The sequence below is a fragment of the Castor canadensis genome, chromosome 2 (assembly GCF_047511655.1).
Source record: "Castor canadensis chromosome 2, mCasCan1.hap1v2, whole genome shotgun sequence".
Classification (NCBI taxonomy): domain Eukaryota; kingdom Metazoa; phylum Chordata; class Mammalia; order Rodentia; family Castoridae; genus Castor; species Castor canadensis.
Window position 1 is genome coordinate 57763873 of NC_133387.1, and position 22257 is coordinate 57786129.

The 22257-nt window shown below is 33.7% G+C and overlaps 1 pseudogene; it reads right to left on the minus strand.

The window, feature by feature from the left end:
• Positions 1-4430: 4430 nt before the first annotated feature.
• Positions 4431-4546, minus strand: LOC141421052 (U6 spliceosomal RNA; annotated as a pseudogene).
• Positions 4547-22257: the final 17711 nt, after the last annotated feature.

The following is a 22257-nucleotide window of genomic DNA, read 5'->3' on the forward strand; positions in this document are numbered from 1 at the left end:
ACTGAAGTAACATCCAATGTTGAATTAAAATTTTCATTACCATTAGATTTGGGCTTAGAAGCTAAATGTGTTCTGAATAAATAGTCTTCCATCTAGTTTCTTTAGGCTTTTAATAAGAAGTGACAAGTCCAAGAAATTACAATTTTAAGTGATTATTTATGTCTCAAACGTAGAGATAAACTAAGAACATTATGGAAATATGCCCCAGCCCTCTATATTGTTTTCCTATTGCTTCAGTTTGATTACATGTCAGTGAAAAGAAAACAAAGGAGAAACACTTGGACATAGTTTGTGTTTTATTGAAGCTTTTTTTGACCTAGACTATTCATCTGTTCACAATTATTTAAGATACAAAAGCGAGGACAAATATGTGATATATTTGTACTAATGGCTAACACCCTGATTTACAAAAGTACTAAATAAAGCCTTTATATAGAACCTAGAACATTAAGTATTATACAGATAGTGAGCATGCTTGCTTTGACCCAAATATGAACAATTTTCTTTACTCCATTCTAGAGTTCTGAAAAAAGCATATGTCAGACTTGGCTTGTAAAATCAGCAGACACCTTTCTATGTTTGGGCCCAAAACCCCTGAAATAGGTTCAGAGAAAGCAGCAGTTCTGATGGAAGATTATAGTATGTTTGGACATTGCATATTTCACTGTGTATAGGAAGCATTTGAGCTATAAAACAATGTATACCTGTGTTTGAACAAGTTCAAACACCAAACAGAAGAACAGATGTCATGTATATTCAGATGCACTGTAAACAGAGAAAATGTACCAGTATGGGAAAGACATAACACAATTACAAAAAGTAAACAGACATGTACTTACCACATCAGCATTCTGGCTTAAGCATAAAATAAAGTCACAAATACTATGTACATATATTTTAATAAACATATGTATAAATTATGGAGAAAAATTAAGCCACCTATAAGCTGAAAAACTTATACACTGGAAGTGTGTTGTCCTTAGACACTTTTGTCACTATACATAGAAGAGTGTATTCTGCCAACAGTATTGAATTGATATCCTAAGGGCTGAATTAAAATGAGACTTGTACCATATGTAGACATACAAAATCTTGCTTGCTGGATACTATCGTAAACAATACGACATCCCAACTTTTGCTTCTTTCTCTGGGGCTCCCAAAGGTAGAACAAATGTTTTTCATGAAATAGATTTTCTTCCTAAGTAGCAATACATACAGTAAAAATAAATAAAATCTTGACAGAAGTAGACACCATATCCTGAGTATCAGATGCTATAAAAAACTATTGTGTTGCTAGATACTGGTGGTTCACATATGTAATCCTAGCCACTCGGGAGACAGAGATCAAGAGGATCACAGTTCCAGGCCAGCCTGGGCAAACAGTATGTAAGAAACACTCTCTTGAAAACACCCAACACAAAATAGGTTCTGGCTGTGTGGCTTAAGTGCTAATACATCTAGCAAGCATGAAGCCCTGAGTTCAAACCCTACATGCACCCTGTCCCCCCAAAAAATGCTATTACACACAGCACTTTTAGTTTGCTTATTCATCTATTTATTTATTTATTTATTTATTTTGTGGTACTTGAGTTTGAACTCAGGGTCTTCACCTTGAGCCACTCCACCAATTCTATTTTTGTGAAGGGTTTTTCAAGACAAGATGTCTTGGAACTATTTGCCTAATCTGGCTTCTTTGAACCACAGTCCTCCTGATCTCTGCCTCCTGGGTAGCTAGGATTACAGGCATGAGCCATGAGCGCCCAGAAGTATATTTAATTATAGAAAACATTATAGACTACATGAAAAGATCTCTTCAGGGGTATAAGTGGTCTCAACAAATTTCTTTGAGTACTATATTTCTGGGTAAATACCTACTGTACACTTACATTTGTTCTCACTATTTTAAACAGGAAAAATTGATAAACTCCAAAATTCTGAAATTATCATAAATGTTAAAATAAAGCTAGAAGTATGTGTTCAAAGAAAATAAAAATTTAGTTAAAACTGCAATTAGATATCTGAATGTATCCTCATAAAATGAAAATGCCTGAATCAGTTTTTCTCAGTTGATGATAAAGTTAAATGCAATTGTCAACCTGCTGTATTGCAGATATTTATTGTGTTGTAAGGAGAAAATAATACTTAATAAAATAAATTACATTATCTTTACCTCATTTATAATTTCTCATATAATCTGGAGCAGGAGATGAAAGGAGAAGAAATTACGAACAAATCTTCAACACTGCATAATACCCCCAGAACCTTGTATCTGACAAGTAATTAACACATTCTCCATTAGAGAAATATCATTATAAAACTGTATTCTTTCATTGCTCACAAGGAAGACTATATCATTCCTTCATTTCTCACTTTGACGTCAGCTGGTGCTTATGGTGTTTTTCAGACTGAGTGAGAAATCACTGATGTTAGTAAAAAGTTTTTCTTTCTACCACTGCTATTGAGTATTTTTCTCCTTATAAGCACATAGAGTGTAGAAGGGCATGAATCATCCAGATTAGATTATTATCATTTTGCTTTTGGATGTTAATTCCCAATTTCACTTTTCTTCCTCATTTTTCCATATAAAAGATTTCTTAATTGATGTTTTGCTTGTTTTAGACAAAACAAACCTATAGTTACATTTAAAAAGTACTTTAAAAACCTATTCGAGGCTGGTGGAATGACTTAAGCAGTAAGAGCACCTGTCTAGAACGAGCGAGGCCCTGAGTTCAAACCCCAGCTGTCCATTCTGCCATAATTTTTTATTTCAACTTAGAAAAAAAATAAAAACCAGTCTAGGATTTTGAGAGTCATTGGCAAAATACATTAACTGTTTTTTTTTTTTCTGTAACAGAAAAGATATACCAATGATATATTGTTAGAAGAAGTTCAGTTTTGGAGATTTTCAAGTGAGTTGTATACACTTACATGTGGAAAACTAGAGAAACAGAGCAGTAAAATGTTACTGCACATCACTTGAGATTTAGCAAGAGCCTTTTATAACATTAGGTAACCTCCTGGAAATGTGATTCCACTCTACCTTCCCTAAGTCTAAGACATACTGTAAAGAATCAAATCCCTAAAGAACTGCAAGAGGCCATAAACAAAAACCACAATTGTTTTTTGAAATGTATTCCATCATTCTTGAAGGAAGATTGCTTTAAAAAAAAAAAAAGTATTCTTTATCTGTGTAGCCCCTGCAATGGAGGAAAAGTCTGAATTGCATCGGAAAATGTAGTCATAAAGTACTAGTCACAGTATGAATCCTTCCAGTTAAAATGGAAATCAGAAGGACTTAATATTCACGTGTCCTATGAATTTTAATACTGAAATATAGATTCATAGTATCTGAAAAAATCATATAAGCTTTTAACAGATTATTGTGTTTAAGAACATTCAAGTTTGAAATAGGAAATTTGTACTATTTCAACTTATTTGAGCAAACTAACTTTCAAGAGAATTAATTTATGATTTCTAAGGTGGAGACAATGCATCATACAGTTGTTTAATATTTTCAACAATAATTATTTATTCAGTACCTTTGTACCTTTTAAGAGTCTAAGCATTTAAGTCAGTTCAATACCTACTGATAAAAATAGATATTGTCAACATCACCTGTCAGCAAAAGAGACTTTGTGCTGTCCCTCATGGTTCCCATGGTTAGGAGAGATGATACTAAATAAATAAATATCATATTAAATAAGTAATGGTGCAATTTTAATAAATGCTTGTGAAAGAAAAAGTTATCTATCTGACAGAATCAAAATAGCGGCATACTAGAGTTGAGGTGAGGGATATTCCTTGAGATACTACATTTGCACTCTCATAGTTAGGGTCTCATCCCAGCTCTTAAGGGAATATGTTTTAAATGTAATTCAGAGCATGTCGCTCCTCTGCTCTATGCCTTCGTGGTTACCCAGCTCAATCTGAGTAAGAGCCAATGATCATTCGGGTCTAGTGTCCAGTTGTCTGTCGGACCTCATGTTCTTGCAACTGTTACTCTTGCTCAGCGGCTCCAGTTACATGGATTTCCTTGCTGTCCTCTTTTCAGGGCCTTTGCACTTAACATTCCCTCAGCCTCTACGCTTTTCTCCAGACTTCCACATAGTTTATTTCTTTACATACTTTAGCTGTTTGTCAAATTCTATTTTCCCAGAGTGGCCATCCCTGAAAAACTTTATACTTCTACCCTGAAGCTGACAACCACCTGTGCTCCTCATCTTCCCTTCCTTATTTTCCCAGTGTCGCTGACTATCTGACAGAATAGGAATTTACTTCTTACTTCATTGTGTGCCTTCCCACTGTGTTGTAAAGTTCACGAGGACAGAAATTTGTCTCTTACTGCTATATTATCATTGCCCAGGACAAGGCCTACTGCATAAGAAGTGATCAATAAGTATCTGTTGATTGGTTTACCTGGGAGGAACTACATGAAGTGACATTTAACCTGGGAAAAGTAATGAAGTCTTGAGCAGGGCTCATGCTAATCTTCTCTGCATTGTTCCAATTTTAGTGTATGTGCTGCTTTCAAATGTCCAAAAAACACATGAAAAAATGCTCACCATCTCTGGCCATAAAGGAAATGCAAATCAAAACCACACTAAGATTCCACCCCTGTTAGAATAGCCATCATCAAAAACACCGCCAACAAGTGCTGGCAAGGATGTGGGGAAAAAGGAACCCTAATCCACTGCTGGTGGGAATGCAAGCTGGTGCAACCACTCTGGAAAAAAATTTGGAGACTTCTTAAAAATCTAAACATAGACCTGCCATATAATCCAGTAATCCCACTCCTGAGGATACACCCAAAAGAATGCAACACAGGTTACTCCAGAGGCACCTGCACACCCATGTTTATTGCAGTGCTATTCACAATAGCCAAGTTATGGAAAAAACCAAGATGCCCCACTACTGATGAATGGATTAAGAAAATGTGGTATTTATACACAATGGAGTTTTACTCAGCCATGAAGAAGAATGAAATCTTATCATTTGCAAGTAAATGGATGGAACTGGAGAACATCATTCTGAGTGAGGTCAGCCAGACTCAGAAGACCAAAAATCGTATGTTCTCCCTCATAAGCGGACTTTAGATCTAGGGCAAATGCAGCAATGTGGTTGGACTTGGATCACATGACAAGGGGAGAGCACATATGGGAGATATAGGAATAGGTAGAAAACCCAAAACATGAAAGCATTTGATGTCCCCACTCCAAAGGAACTAATATAGAAACCTTAAAGCGACAGAGGTTATCATGAGAAGGGGATCAGGAACCAGTGTAAAGATCAGTTAGACATGAATCAACATAGGTTGTAACACATTTGTACACGAAAGCAATGTTAAGAATCTCTCTGTATAGCTATCCTTAACTCAACTAGCAAAAACACTTTGTCTTCCTTATTATGCTTATGTCTTTTCTTCAACAAAATTAGTGATAAAGGCAGAACAGGACCTGCCTGGAAGTGAGGGGGGGAGGAGGGAAGAGGGTGGAGAAGGGGAAAAGGGTGGAGAAATGACCCAAACAATGTATGCACATATGAATAAATGAATAATAATAATTAAAAAAAGAAAAGTAATGAAGCCTAGGGAAAAGTATTTAAAGAGAAGGTAATTATGAGTGGGCAACTCTTGCAATTAGCAAGAGCAAGCTCTAAGAAGGCACTGAACAAGGGTTCTGGGTGGCTACAGAGCAGGGGGAAGTGGCCTAAAATATGGTAGGAAAGGGGACACACAGAGCTCCTTTCTACTTCACATAAAGGATAAAATTTATAGCAACTTTTTTTCTAAGAAAGCAAACTATTCACTCAAAATTTGAAAGAAAAGAAGATGAGATATTAAATTCCTATTTCATTATATATGGTTGACACAGTGAAAGGCACAAGTAAGAAGAAAAGCAAGAGGGAGAAACAAAGATAGAACTAGACAAGAATAAAGTTTACCAAATATGAAAACAGGATTACAGAATAACAAATAGCCCATCCATTATTCAACAGATAAAGACAGAAACTGAAAAAAAAAAAAAAAAAAGCCTGGGTATAGTGGCATATGCCTGGAATCCCAGGTACTTGAGAGGTAGATATTGGGAGGATTTCAAATCAAGGCCAGACTAGCAAAAAGTTAATGAGACTATTTCAACAAAACAAGCTGGGTGTGATGGTTCATATCTGTATTCCCATCTATGTGGAAGGTAGGAATGAGAATCAGGTCTGATGTTGGCCACAGCAAAAATGGGAAACTCTATCTGAAAAATAATTGAAACCAAAAGAGCTATGGGTGTGACAAAAGTGGAAGAACCATTCCTAATAAACACAAGGCCCTGAGTTCAAACCCCAGTACCACCCAAGATAAATAAAATAAAACCAAAAAGTTAAAAAGTAATTGTTACATTTGATTCTTGGGAAAAAAATGTGTATAGAGCAGAAATGTATGGAGATCACAAGCAAGGTAAAGGATTAGGGTTCCTGACACAGTTCAGGCAAGAGTGTGAGTCAGAAGGACACATCTAAAGTAAGACACTGAGAAGGAGGAAATCACAGGGTGAGTAAAGTGACCAACTGTGCGGTGGAAGGAAGATGAAATAGCCCAGTGCGATTTTTTTGTTTGTTCCACTACTCCCTGCATGTGAGTGATTTTTGAAGAACAGATTTCTGAAATAATGGAGGCCATGAGAGAAAAATAGAAGATAGCAGAAAATTGAGAGAATTAAAAAAAAATAAATACAAGAATGAAACCAAAATTTTATGCTTACATCAATTAAGCCATCCTGGTTTTCTGTATATCCCTATGATTCCACATTTTTTGAATTTTTGAAAAATTTTCTTTTTATTCTTATAATTTGCTAACTTTCTCTAAACCTTACTCTCTGCAGCATTCCTGTCCTCTCCTTTTTCTGATGGTACAGACTTCCTCCCTGTCACTCCCAGTACCCTACTGAGACTCTGACATCTTCCAGGACTCTAGCTTTCATACCCATCTCTTTTTGACTCTATGACAGCCACCACCTCCTCAGTCCCTGCTTACAGCACAATAATCTGGAACATTCCCCAATTCCCTGGCCCCTGGTCTAACTGATTCCAAGTTCAGTGGCAGCCGTTCTTACCATTAAATCAGTATCTTATATTTTTATTTAGAAAAGATCTCTGAATAGCATTAGAATATAATTTAATTGCATTTACAAAGGGCCATGAATAAGATGGAATGGTAACTGTAACAAGAAGCATGTACAGCGACTGTGAAGTGTCACACCTACCTTGAGGGAGCCAATTGGTGTTGCCACCTCTGTCCCTTGAGAATGCTATGTCAGCATAGAAACATAATGTTCCTACACAGGACATTGGGAATGACAGCAGCAGCAGAGGTAGCAAGAATTATTTGTCATACACTATGCTAAGCACATGGCTTTAGTCTGACATATGCACATAATTGTATTTGTTGATTTCAAGGTCAAGGCAGAAAGGGCCAACTGAAACAAACTTCACTTTGCATTGTATCTAAAGACAGATAAAATAAACCAAGAGTTATACATAATCTGTGGGCTAACATTTCTCAACTGCTGGATTTTTTTTTTTAATATAAGCATTTGAAAAAGGGACTTCTCTTCATTTTCCTAAAGTAGTCCTGCCAATGGTTTCTACAACTACAGAAAAATCTTCTTATAATAAACCCAACTGCTTCATGATGCAATTCAACGTAGGTTTTTTGAAAAATACAGTCAACTCTTGTTATTCATGCCACTTATGTCTAGGAAGTTGCTGCAAACACTGAATTAGCAAGAAGGAACCATTGCTCCTAGGGGAAATACAAAGTTAGTTCCTGTGAACATCTGGTCACAAGATTTTCATCAACCAATCAATGTGTAATCTTTTTTTAAATGTGTTTCTATTAAAGGTACCTTATAAATTGTATTAAATATGTGTCACTGACTTATTAATATTAACCTCAGGACCAACGGCACTGTAACCTGAACTTGCACAAAGCTTACCTAACACATGCATTCTACCACTGAGGCACATCAGAACCATCTTGATTTAGGAACATGAGAGAGAACTTCAACACATCCTTGGAGCCCATTTTAAATAGTGAAATCACCAATAATGGCTTAAGAATGAGGAGAATTTTGGCTTAAATAAAAATTATTATATAGTAAGCTAGCTGAAATGCAAAGGCAGGGCATTGTCTTATTCAACTTCAGCTGGAAACACATGCATCTGTAGGTTCAAATTTTCAGTGCTGTGTGAATGTCTGCAGATGACCGGGAATGTAGGGGTTGGGTATAAGTATCCTCAAATACAGAATCCATGTATAATGATGACTGGCTACAAGTTGAATCATACCACTCCTCTTTAAGAATAATGTGATATCTTCTTAGTACATCTGGAGTAAATACAACCTGTTTAACTTGGAGCGTCATATCACCCTGCTTACCTTTCTAACTTCTTATGCCACAATACTCACTGTGACAAAATACCAGAGATACTCAACTTAAAAAGAGAGAAATACCTGACATAATCAACTTAAAAAGAGAACAAATTTATTTTGGCTAGCATTTCAGAGGTTTCAATGTACGGTCAGTTGACTGTACAGTTTTTGACCTGTAGCATGGCAGAACATCATGGTGGGGAGAGCATGGTGGAGCAAACCAATTCATCTCATGGCAGCCACGAAGCCAAGAAGGGGAGAGAGGAGAGAAAGAGAGAGACAGAAAAGGGAAAAATGGACTGGAATCTCAAATGTCCATTTAAGGGCACACCTCAAATTACCTGCCTTTCATCCATTATTCTCCAAATCTTAAAGGTTTTACCACCTCCCAATAGTACCACAGACTGGTGTCTGAACCTTTAACATATGGGACTTTAAGGGTCATTTCAGTTTCAAACCATAATACCCTAAATCCACCATGTGTAAGCATATTGACTTTTGGTATGTTATACTAAGTTTCTTTCAGCCCAACTCTTCCTTAGCTTTGAGTTATAGATTCATGATTCAGTTCCATACTGCAAATCTTGGTCTAGATGCTCTAAGAATGGACACAAACTTAATAAAACCTAAACAAAACTAATGAGATAACCTTTCAGTTCTGCTCCTCCCCCTGTCTTCTCCATTGCAGTAAATGTCTCCATTTATGAGATGCTCTGGCCCTACATCCTGCCACATTTCTTCCTCCTCTGAGGTTTGGCACATGCTCTTTTCTCAGAACATGAGCTATCTTCCTTCTTTACACTCAGATCTAATGCCTGAAGCCACAGGCCCCTTCCCTCTAAAACATACCATCCTATCCTATCACTATTTTCTTTGTAGAACCTCTCCCTGTCTGAAGTTCTCAGCCTCCTTTATGCACTTAGGATTCTTTTCTAAACTGCTTCATTCCATTGGAATTAAGACCCTGAATGGCTAACCCTTTCCATCGCATTCCTTTTATTTAGAACAGGCCCAGCGATATCTGTTGTTGCCTGGCTTTTTTCTAGGTCATTACCCATACAAAGCATTTCTATCCCAGAATCACTGCTCTCACCATTCCCTCACTGTGGCCTGACCCACTGTAAATTACTCTCCAGGTCTCATCTGAAATGTCCCTTCCTCATGCTGAAGAAGTTCCCTTGCCTACCTTCCTGTGTTTTCCCAAATGATACTCTGTTTCTATTTGTATCAAGTTTTTTATTTGTATAGTGCCTATCTTATCCACTAGAACAGAAGCTGGCAAACTAAAGCTCATGGGAACTTTCCTGGGGACATGGCCATGCCTGTTTGTTTATGTATTGTCTATGGCTGCCTTTCTGCTACAATAACAAAGTTGACTCATTGCAACAGAGAGGATATGGTCAGCAAAGCCTAAGATATTTACTATCTGGCTCTTTACAGAAAGTTTGCTTACTTTTGCCCTAGACTCAATAGTCAGACTCCATTATTCACAACTACCTACCAAATGCCTAACAGATTACCACATACAGTTGTTACTTGGTGCTTAGCTGTTATTTCTCAAAAGTATGTTAAATGACAAAATATACATAGTTAAAAGTACAAAAATCCTTTTCTGTACATGTGAGCATAGGTTTTTGGTTGCTGTTCTTTTGCATAGCATTAATATAGCTCTGAGAATTCCATGTATTATATACCTATGTCTGAACTGCTAACTAGAAAATTCTTGTATGAGTGTTTAGGGCCCACAGAAAGTGCTAGAATGTGTTTAGTCTCCTGCATCCTGCTGACATACAGATAGCATTCCCCACTCTTTTTGGTATGGCATTGCTAACTAGAGTATTTCAAAAACTATTCAAAATTACAGCACCCCCATTAGTATAGAGAAATTGTTGTGCGTCCTTTAAGATTGAGTCTTTTTATTACACTAACTCAAATTTAACCTATTTGAACTTTGCTTAGTTCATTTCTCACTGCTTTTCTAATTTGCCAAGTTCATTTTGAATATTAAATCAATCTTTTATAAGTAGTCCTGTCCTTATTCACTTCAGAAGATTGAACTTATCTACACATTTGATGAGCCTATTCTCTATTTCATTTTCCAGGTCATTGAAGAAACACTTAAGCAGCCCTGAAACCAAAGGTGACCCTTCAGAACATCACATCTCTCCAGGCTGTCACTAATTTATCAGTCACCTTGTCTCGGTATAGGTGGCCCATTCAGTCCACAGACTATTGTTGGCAGAAAGCAACAGAGCAGCAATGAGTTCACTTAAAATTTTCAGGAAAAATATTTCCCTCCTATTTCATTGAAATAATGGAAAATGGCAGATGATGCTGTTTAGAAATTCAATCTCTTTTGTGTATGGAAAATAAGTTTTGGTTTGTCTAGTCACCTCAGCAATGCAACTTTTCATAAACATTGTAATTAGGAGGATAATTGGTCACCATTGCTTTGTCACAGGGCAGTCTATTTATTTTCAAGTGTCCATGTATCCTTACTCTTTGTTCCCAGTGTTGAGTAATTACCAAATTCTACTCAGCATGCTATTTCTTGGAAGTCTCTTTGCTATATTGTTTCAGTTAGAGCTTTAGTTCAAGACATCACTACTCATTATTACCACACTCCCTAAACTACTTGAAAACATTTGTTTTTTCAAAATGGTGGTTTTCTTTCCCCTAAATTCCTGTGACGTCCCCAGAGAGAAATATATTCCAAACATTATGTTGGGCCAAGATTCCTATTCTGAAGAGCTATAAATGGCTTCCAGTTGACCCTCAAAAATAAAATAGAACTCTTCATGTGGTACTCAAGGCCTTCTCCTTATTTACGTTACTTTCCACAGTTTTTAAGATGCAGTTCATGCTTAGTGACCTGATAAGCACACCAGTAAGACACTGCATGATTTCTAATGCAGTGTTTTCATAATAAATGTCGTCATCATTTGAAATAATATTTGCTGGAAATTTCTAATATGCTTATATTCGCAGTATTATTATTTTATCAACTGTTTATCTTTACCAATATCATATTCACATTTCCCAAATTTTAGAGGATTCCCATGCAGAATAATCTTCTTGGCACTTGTGACTTGTCATATATATTCTCAATAATATAATCATCTATTTGCTGTTATCACTGATGAGTTTTACACTTGTCTATGGTTTTTTATTGTCCTCTTTGGATCCTTTGCCATTATATATGAAACCAAAACCAGAGCCTTGAGTGTGATGTATTTAAATGGGCTTTACTGACTAAAACAAGTATTACTCTTAGCACTATTAATAAAAAATACATAATAAACAAAGGCACTACAAGGAGACTTTTGAATATTGCCTAATATGCTTGTAAATTCAGAAAACCAAAGTACAATTAAAAAGACTATTTACTAATAATTTACTCTTAATTTGTCATTGGCCAATAGTATAAAATGTTTCAACTTATATTTACCTTGTTGCATCTAGTACAATAATTTGTACATAGAAGGCAATCAATTAAAAAAATGGAGAATTTTCTGATTGGTAGCATAAGAATATAAACGTTTACATTTCTAACTCCATTGTCCTGCATTGTAAATGTATGCAAAGAGCTGAGAGAAAAGAAAAAAACAAGAAAAACATAGAATGCAATGTTTACATAGCAGCTATAAAATATTGTGCTTTGAGAGCATAAGGTGCAGTTTTTGAGAAATTAAGAATTTTAATAAGGAAAAGAAGAAGGATACATAGAAGTATGTGGAGTGACTTTTAAATTCATATAACTACTTTGTTAAAAGTTACTTTAACTCTTTAAACAATAAAAAGTACAAGACAAAACTTACATTGTTATAAATGCTAAAATATTATACATATATTAAATGCTCAATAAATATTTTAAAGTTTTTATGTATATAAGAACACATTATAAGATAGAATTTAGTTTAATGTGCTTCCAGCAATCTTAGAATTCTCCAACAATTTTTTGATGAATGCTTACTGTATAAAAATTATTATACTAGATGCAGTGTAGTGGATTTAAGTTGAAAAATGATGAGGAAATAATTTTGGCAAAAGAAAATTAAAATGATTTTTTAAACATACAAAGAGAAATTCATATATTTATGGGTAATCTGATGCATTAACAAGTGCTATTGCTTGAGCCACATACTTCCAGTCCACTTTGCTCTGGTTATTTTGGAGATAGAGTCTTGCAAACTATTTGCCCAGGCTGACATCGAACTTCAATCTTCCCCATCTCAGCCTTCCAAGTAGCTAGGATTACAGGAATGAGACACTGGCGCCCAGTGTGATCCACTTTTTATATAAACATTCTGTTATTAAAATAAAGATTTGAGGAACTTGGATGAGTTAAAATGACAAAGACAACTTTCCATGAATTAGAGTTTACTAATATTTGATCAGACAGAAGTATTATAATAAATAGCTTGTTCTTGATTCTCTATGTACCCAAATCTGGATTTACTAAGTAGGTTGTACCCCCTTGTACTTTACCATCACATAAATAAAATGGCACATGTAACATGCCACTGTGAAATGTTGAAGTATTTTAGAATGATTATTTGAACAATGAAAACCAGCTTTCACTCCTTTGATACTTCCTGCCTAAAGGATTTTTTATCATTTGCTTTCGTGTTTCAGATTCTTTCAGACCTCTTTATAAAGCAATGTCTAAATATGTATAATCCAAATGTGCTGTAGTAAACTCCCACTATGCCATGGTGACAAGTTTTAAATCATGCTGGTAGGAAAACAGTTCCTCTTACAAAGCTTACAAAAATATTCTTTTAAAAAAATTTTTATTCATTTATTCACATGTGCATACATTGCTTGGGCCATTTCTCCTCCCTGCCCCCAGCCCACAAAAATATTCTTAAAGCATGGAAATAACAATTTGTAATCCTTTTCCAACATGTAAGTAGAAAACAAAAAATGATCAGTCATTCTGATAGTAAATGCTAGCAAGACAAGCCAGCTCCATGCATTTGAAGGCCAGTGATTCTTAAAATTACCCCAGATTAGAAGGCAATGTGACCTGTTTCTAATAACTTTAAGGTTATCAGCTGTCTTCATCACTTTTGACCTGTGTGATTTTTAATAAATTAGGTCCTGTAGTCTCAGTTTCCTATCTCTATATAAGGATGGGTAACAGTAGGAACTAATTGATATGGTTGTTAGGAAGGATAAAAGAATGAAGACTTGTAAAGTAATATATTAATTTTTTCAGGATGCATAGCAAATTAAAACAAACTTGGTCACTCAAAACAACAGAAATTTTTTCTTTTATTACTCTGGAGTCCAGAAGTCCAAAGTTAAGGAGTCAGCAGGGTTGGTTTCTTCTGGAGCCTCTGATGAGAATCTGTGCTGTGCCTCTCAGTCTCTGGTTGTTTCCAGGAACTTGGGGCAGTCCTTCTCATGCAGATGCATCATGCCAATCTTTCCCTCCACCTTCCCATGGTGTTTTTCTCTGTGTCTCTCTTTATCCTTTCCTCTTATAATGAATAGCAATAATTGGATTTAGGGTTGACTCTAAATCCAGATTGTTTGCACCTCACAATTCATAACTTTATTATATCTAGAAAGACACTATTTCCACACAAGTTCATCTTTTGAGATTCCTGTTGCATATGATTTTTGAGAGGACAGTATTTAGCCCATTGTACTTGACACATAGTAAGTACTTAGGAAGATCATAAGAGTGAAAAATTGGAATCAATTTAAATAAATATTAGGAGAAAACTAATAGGTAAATTGAATAAATCACAATGAGGAAAGGGAGCATTATTTACTGACACTGTAATAATTGGATATGTACATGCAACAGAGTGAATTAAATTCCTATCTATAGTCATATATCAAAAACAACACCCAGTGGATTAAAGACTTACGTGAGACCCACTACTATAAATCTACTAGAAGAAAACATGGGGAAAAGCTATATTTACATTGGTCTGGGCAGTGATTTTTTTTGTCATTGTTTTGTAGGGTTTTTTTTTAAATATGACCAACAATGCTCAGGGAACAAAAGCAAAAAAAGATAAATGAGGTTGCATTAAACTTAAAAGATTCTATACTGCCAAGTAAATATTCAACAAAGTAAAGAGATGACCAACACAAGGGGAGAAAAACCTGGCAAACTATAACATCTTTTGATGGATTAATATCTAAAGTATATAAGGAGCTAAAGCAATTCAATACTAAGGAAATAGCCTTATGTTTAAAAATGTACAAAGGCACTAAGTAGACATTTCTCACAAGAAGACATACAAATGGACAGTAAGTATATGAAGCAAGATGTTCAATATCACTAATAATCAAATAAATGCAAATTAAAAACATGAAGGAGCTATCACTTCACACCTGGTATAATGATTATCATCAAAAAGGTGAAAGGTGTAAAAGTGCTGACTAAGATAGAGATAAAAGTGAACACTTGCACACTGTTGGTAGGAATGTGAATTAAGACAGCCATATGGAAAACTATATGGAAGTTTCTCAAAAATTAAAAATAGAGTTGCAGTATTATTCAGAAATCCCATCACTGAGTACACAAAGGAAATAAAATCACAATGTTGAATAGATACCAGGACTCCCATGTTCATTATAGCATTACTCATAATAGCTAAGGTTTGAAATCAATATAAGTGTTCACCAGTGGATGAATGAATAAAGAAAATGTGGTGCACCCACACAATAGAAAACTATAAACTTTAAAGATGTAAATACTGTTATTTGCAACAACATGGATGGATCTAAAGGATGTTGTATTAAGTGAAATAAGCCAAGGACAGGAAGCATAATCTCACTTATATGTGGAGTGTTACAAAGTTTAACTATACCAGTGTTTGGGGTGGGATGGAGGACTTGCTGGTCAAAGAATGCAAAATTTTAGTTAGACAGGAGGACTAAATTCAAAAAACTAAGCTCAAGCACAACTTAGTTCGAGGACTAAGTTCAAGTACAACATAGTTACTATAGTTAATAATACTGCATTATTAACAGTATTTGTTAATAATGCTTGAAAAATGCGAAGAGTAGATTCTGAATGTACTTACCACAAAAGTAAGTATATGTGGCAATCTATCTGTTATTAGCTTGATCTAACTTTTCACAATGTATGTATATTTAAATATATCATGTTTTCATTAAAAATCTATATATTTTTCATTAAAATAGTTTGCTAAAAGATTAATCAACAATGATACTTTAAAAACTATGTTTAGTGACAGAAGAATATATTAGCCACATGATAAACTTGGTTACCATAATTAATATAATGAACTCTATTTGTATTACCACTAATGAATTTTGGAAAGTCCAATGCCAAGTTTCAAACAATAAGCTTTAAAACCTAAGGTGTATTATTAATGAAAATTAATACTCTTGTATTTAAAGGCTATAAATAACAAATTCATAATAAGTATTGATTCTGGTGAGGAAGGAGGAGTCTAGGGCTGAGGAGAAGAGAGAATATCAGTGACTTCAACAACTTCTATAATAATTACTCTTTAAATGCAATGAGATTTTTCAATTTTAATTTATAATAGCATCACTTCTTGGTCTTTTGATTAAGATCAAGTGTAATATATAATAGCATGAAGAATAAAATATTTAATAATAAACATAACTGAGGAGCCAGTATATTTGTACATTGAAAACTGTAGAAGTTGCTGGAAGATATTAAAGATACAAATAACTGTAAACATATTCCATGTTTTTGGATTGGAAGACTTAATATTGCTACAATGTAAATTCTACCCAAAATGATCTATAAAGTCAATGCAATCTCTATCAAAATCCCAGTGATATTTTCGCAAAGATATAAAAATCTATCCTAAAATTCAAATGAAATGTCAGAGGACCCTGAAAATCCAAAATAATCTTGAAAAGAGTTGGAGTTCTCACACTTCCTGGTTCCAATACTTACTACAAACCTACAGTAATCAAAAAATGTGAATAGCATAAAAAGACACATAGGCCAACAGAATAAAGAACATTGAAGTGAACACTCATGTATGGGATCATGTGATTTCCAAGAAGAGAGCCATGATCATTCAAAATGGAAAAGACAGTATTCAAAAAATGGTGTTGGGAAAACAATGAAGCTACCCCTTACCTTATTTCATATACAAAAATTAACAGAAAATGGGTCAAACACTCAAATGTATGACCTTAAATATTAAAACTCTTAGAGGAAAGCATAGAAGGAAAGCTTCATGACATTGGATTTGGCAATGATTTCTTGATTATGACACTACAAGCACAGGTAACTAAAAAAAATAGATAAACTGTATCATATCAAATTTAAAAATGTGTATCAAAGATATAATATTCAGTGAAAAGGGAATACACAGAATTGGAGAAAATATTTGCAAATCTGAATAATTCAAATATTTAGCTCCCTCCAAAGTTAAAAAAATACTTGAATGAGGCATTTTAGTAAACTATATTAATATTTTTTAAATTGTATTTGTAATAAAAGTTTTTGAAGTTAATTTTTGATGGACTTGTAAAATGTAGTTAATGAGTAACATATAAATAATTTTTCACAAGATTCTAAAAATTTTTTAAAGTCAACACGTGGTTGAATGACAGACATTATATTTGCAAATATGTATATATCTAAAATTTCACATGCAGCTGGATATTGTTGGCTCACACCTGTAATCCTAGCTACTCAGAAAGCAGAGATCAGGACCATCATGGTTTGAAATTAGCCCTGGCAAATAGTTGCTGAGACTCTATCTCAAAAATATCCTACACCAAAAAGGGCTGATGGAATGGTTTAAGTGGTAGAGCATCTGTCCAGTAAGCTTGTGACTCTGAGTTCAAACCCCAGTTCTGTCCCTCCCAAAGTAAATAAAAGATTTTCATGTGTAATTAAAATATATAGTTGTGTGTTTTCTGTAAATTTATTATTAGAATGATGCAGGTGTAAATTGAGTTTGGAAGTTTGTTAAACTGACATACTTTCATTAACTAGATACTGTTAGTTTGCATTATTCCTTGCTTGGTACACAGACCAGCATCATTTACTTTCTTTCAGTCACATCACAGACATTATTATGTCTTAATTCTAATTCATTGTTCATCTATCCATTCATCTTTAAAATCAATACTTTATCAATAACAACTTAGAATGGTTCCTTCTCTAAATGTTTCTAATTCTCTGAAATCAATTCTTGAATTCAATGATAAGGAGAAGTCTCTTAGACTTCTGAACCAAATACTCTGCAATCTTTCTCATTAAAAGACTCCTGGTTTCTTTTTAGTTTGCTAAAGATGACTACATTTTCAACTTCCTTATAACTAGTAGAGCCTGTATTATATAAATGAAACTTCCAGAGTGGATTCATCTGGATTAGCCATGTAATAACTAGAATGGTCTATTTTTACCCTCATTTTTACAAAACCAGAATTGCAGGAACTGTTTTCTTTTTCTTCCTAAAAATGACATCCATTAGCAATGATTATCAGAAAAGAAAGAAATGATAAATCTTCAATGGTTTAAGAACTAATACAAGACTTGGTATTCTGAATTTCTCTAACTTGAGCAAGGAAGACACACCAAATAAACATTAACCTTGCTTAATCCACTATTATTTATGAAGTAGATTTTGACTCAACCTCTCTATCTCTAATTGATTACCAAATTTTGCTACTTCTGATATTGAAATTTCATCTGAAATGTTTTTGTTTGCTTATTTTTAATACCATTAACTAATAGAGTTGATCATCTTACAAAATTAAAATTGACTGATTTTCTGTATTTTACAAGTACTGTGAGAAATATTAAAATATATCAATATTTGCAAATTATTTTTGATATCTATACAAAGATGAGTTGGAGATGTAGAGAACATTAATTAACCAACCTCCAGTATATATTCATTCAATTTTATAAAGTTACAGTTTAGTCATACCATTATACTTCAATGTCACAAGAAGATGTTGAAATTCATTTATTGATGAGAATGTTTGAGAAGCTAATTTACTATTGACGAAGAAGTTAAATTACTATTAAAGAATGGAATCATGAATTAGGATAAAAACTGTGTTTAAATTCTTTTCTTTCCAGTGAACCACAAGCACATGGCAGGAGTATAGGGTCAGAAATGAGAATCGGATGTGCCCTTGAACATATCTGTCTACAGGGGATAGCTCTATGTTGAGAAAGTGATAATCAGATGAGAAATGCAAGTCAGTTCCTGAGTTACAGCAGCAGCCTCAAAGGCAGACCTGCCTTATTCTAATCCCTTCCAATTAATCTTTCCAAAACATGGTATTTATCATGCCAGGCGTTTATCAGAAAGCACATTGGTGCATCTTTGTCACAAACAATTTTACCCTTCTAAACTTTCTTCATTGTTCCCCAATTCAAGGCAATTATATAACAAAGAAAGTTATTTTGTTATAGTTTCTGAAATATAATATGTCCTTGTCCACCTCTGAATTTGTGCAGTCTACATTGAACTCTCTTTTTTCTGACCTCTTATTAAATTTACTGTCTGTATCATTTTTTTCTAACCATGAAATCTCATTTAATTTATTATGTGTGCATATTTTCACTCCAAGTAGTTTATGAAATGCTGAGGTCAGGTACTAGTTTGTGCCATGAAATTTAGCTCAATGATAAGTTGTAAGAAATATTTATTATTTACTGAATTGAGTTTAAATTATCTGGAATCTTGAAAATGATAAAAACGATGACTTTTCCATTTAAGATTTTTAATGTTTGGATAAATATTTCTGGAACTAATTAGTGAATTTTCTAATATTGACCTGGGCAAAATTGTAAAAATTGGTAGAGTTTTTTTTTAGAACTCTTTCCTTTAAGTTGAATTTCCTCACACACAATATTTGCCTACTTTTGCATTCACCCAGGTGTACCTTTTCTAAGAATACTTTCCTTTGACTTGATCAAATGGGGATTTATGTTTCTGTTTTATTGTTTTGTATTGTTTTGTTTTGATGGTGAATACCAGGAAGTTGGTGGATTTATGGCTTTAAGGCTCTCAACTTACCTGAAGGCTTTTTGATCACACTTCCTGCATCATTTTTGACACATCAAGCTATTCATATTCTCCAAGGGAATTCTTCTACAACCTAACTAGTCCTTTTAAAGGTATAGTGCACCAGAATGTCAGTGACTAACTAATGTCTTAATTTGATCAAGAGGATAAAAGATAAATTGAGAAAATATTACAGGTAGTACATTCATTTAGTCTTCTAAATTAGAAGTATTTTTAATACCATTACAGTTTTGGAGAGAATATTCTTTACTTTGTCCAGAAGGGCATTTTTAGGATGATATGTAAGATTTAATGGAGGGAGAAGATGGCCAAAGTTGTGTTGTAGAATATTATAAATTATACCTACTCTCATTATGCCCTCTAGTAGTCATTGAACTAATGACTTTTTCCACCCAATTGGCAACTATCTGAATGTATTTTACAGATCTGCTCATAGAAATATTTCCTCCACTCTAATTCTACTCAGTCTTATCCCATTGACAATTTACCCTATACTATGTATGTAGTGTCATAAACTTATTACAGTATCGATAATTTAGAATATTAGTTTTTATTTTGTGGCTATTTCTTTTATAGTTGATGAATCACTAATGGCAAAAGAAAATACTTTGATCTCATAGGTAAATCAACAAAAATATAAAACTTGGTGTCCTATTCTCATCTTACATATCATTGCACCCACCTGAACAACCCTGAGAAGACATGTATGTGTAAAATGATGATGACCACCCTGATTTATGAGTTCTGTGTGTTTTATGTCCTTAGGTTAATGAGATTCAGTAATTAAATCATGGAGTAATAAAACAGAACACTAATTTTTGAGGAGAGTCATATAAAGTATATTTACATTTAAGAACTAAGGCACATTTAATGAGTTCAGAACACAAATTATATACCATTCAGGCTTCAAAATCTTGACCCAAGTAAGCAAAATGTTTAACAAATAATAAAATTATAAACCAGATAGGTAAAAATACCTTGAATCTTGGTTTCAGTGACATACTATTTTAAGTATTTATTTTAAACAGAAATATTTATCCAAAATATTTTATATTAAGTTGGAAATGATAGATCACATTTGATGTTTATCAAAATCATATTTTTAATAATGGCATACTCACCACTACCACTGCTAAGATCATTTTTCACTAAAACTAAAAGGGAAATTGTGTGCAGATGAAGTGGAAATAAACACAATGGAAATGGGTCCAAATCAGGGATCAGATAGTTAGCTAGTCATTTGTTGGTAGGGATATTCTGATTTTTACCTTCTTACACAAAAAGCAAACCCAGCCAACATTGGATCATTAGTTCATAGGTTAGATTTGTTAAAGAAACCCTCTCGTGTATAGGCTTGTATGATGGGTTGTGCATAAAACTAGGAATAAATCAAAATAAAGTCTGTATTCTTCTCCAAAGCTTATTCAAGGTTTGCTATAAAAATTAGACTAGAAACTCTACAGGATACTGTTTCTTAAGGAAGTTCCGATATGTTCCATATTCAGCCAAGATGGAAAAAAATTCAATGAAAATCCTCATGATATTTTATGTGAAACTATGCAAATGCAGTTTTGTTTCCTTTTTTAATTAAAATGTTTAAGTTTTGCAAATGTTAAAATTTGACTAAAACTGATAACACATTTTGCAACATTCACAAACTAATTTGCTTAAATCTACATAAAGAAATTAAAGATTTTTTTCTCTCTTATATAGTATTTCTATAGGTAATTTTTTGTTCATTCAGTGGTAATTTTTTCTTAAACTTTGATGTCAACTTGTACTTATAATGCCTTTGGGATATAAAAATCCACACAGGCACACACACAGGCTTACAGATGCACAGACTATCTAAAATAAGCAGTATTAGTTAAAACAAAACAAAACCCTTCTCATATCACAAGTAAATGCAAATTGTAATTATTAACCATTTATTTATTTATTTATTTATTTATTTAATTTTTTATTGTTTTACTATTCATATGTGCATACAATGCTTGGGTCATTTCTTCCCCCTGCCCCCACCCCCTCCCTTACCACCCACTCCATCCCCTCCCTCTCCCCCCCACCCCCTCAATACCCAGCAGAAACAATTATTAACCATTTAGACCTTTTCAAATTACAATACCCTTTTGTATTACATTGAAATCACAACCTTTTTTTAAAAGTTTTTTTCCAATTCCTTGCTTCTATTTGTCTTTTTCTTGGTATTCTATCCACAGTTCACCATATCTTAATTTTCTACATATTCATGTTTATCTTTCTGTTCCAGATGGAATAGCGAAAAGGATGGCTTGTTAATTGTTTTGTAGGTTTATTATAAATATTTAAAGTGAAAGGATAAAAAAAGTATGCTAATGTAATCTTCCAAATAACAAAAGATAACAGTTATTCAAGATCAAGTCTTACTTTATTTTTTCCAACCTTTTTACTGTCAGTCTCATCATTCAAATGAATTTTCATTAAAGAATAATATGATGTTAGTGCTGAGAAAAATAAGCCCCTATTAGAAGAAATGAAGCATCTACTAATTAAACAATGAACATCAGACCACTAGGGAAACGGGGAAAATAGATGAAGCATTCCTAATTTTCAGTCAATTCTTCTTTCTACTTATTCACTACAAACCAGTCAAAGATATTAAGGAAACATTTGGTCAAAGGATTTTAATTATAAGAAAATGTTCTAATGAATTACCTTTAAAATATTTGTTCAGAAGCAATTCTTAACTTTATAGGTCCTTTGCATTCTTTGTGTAACTTCTATCACTGGATAAGACATTTCATTTTGTACAGTACAAAGTTATAGTATCTA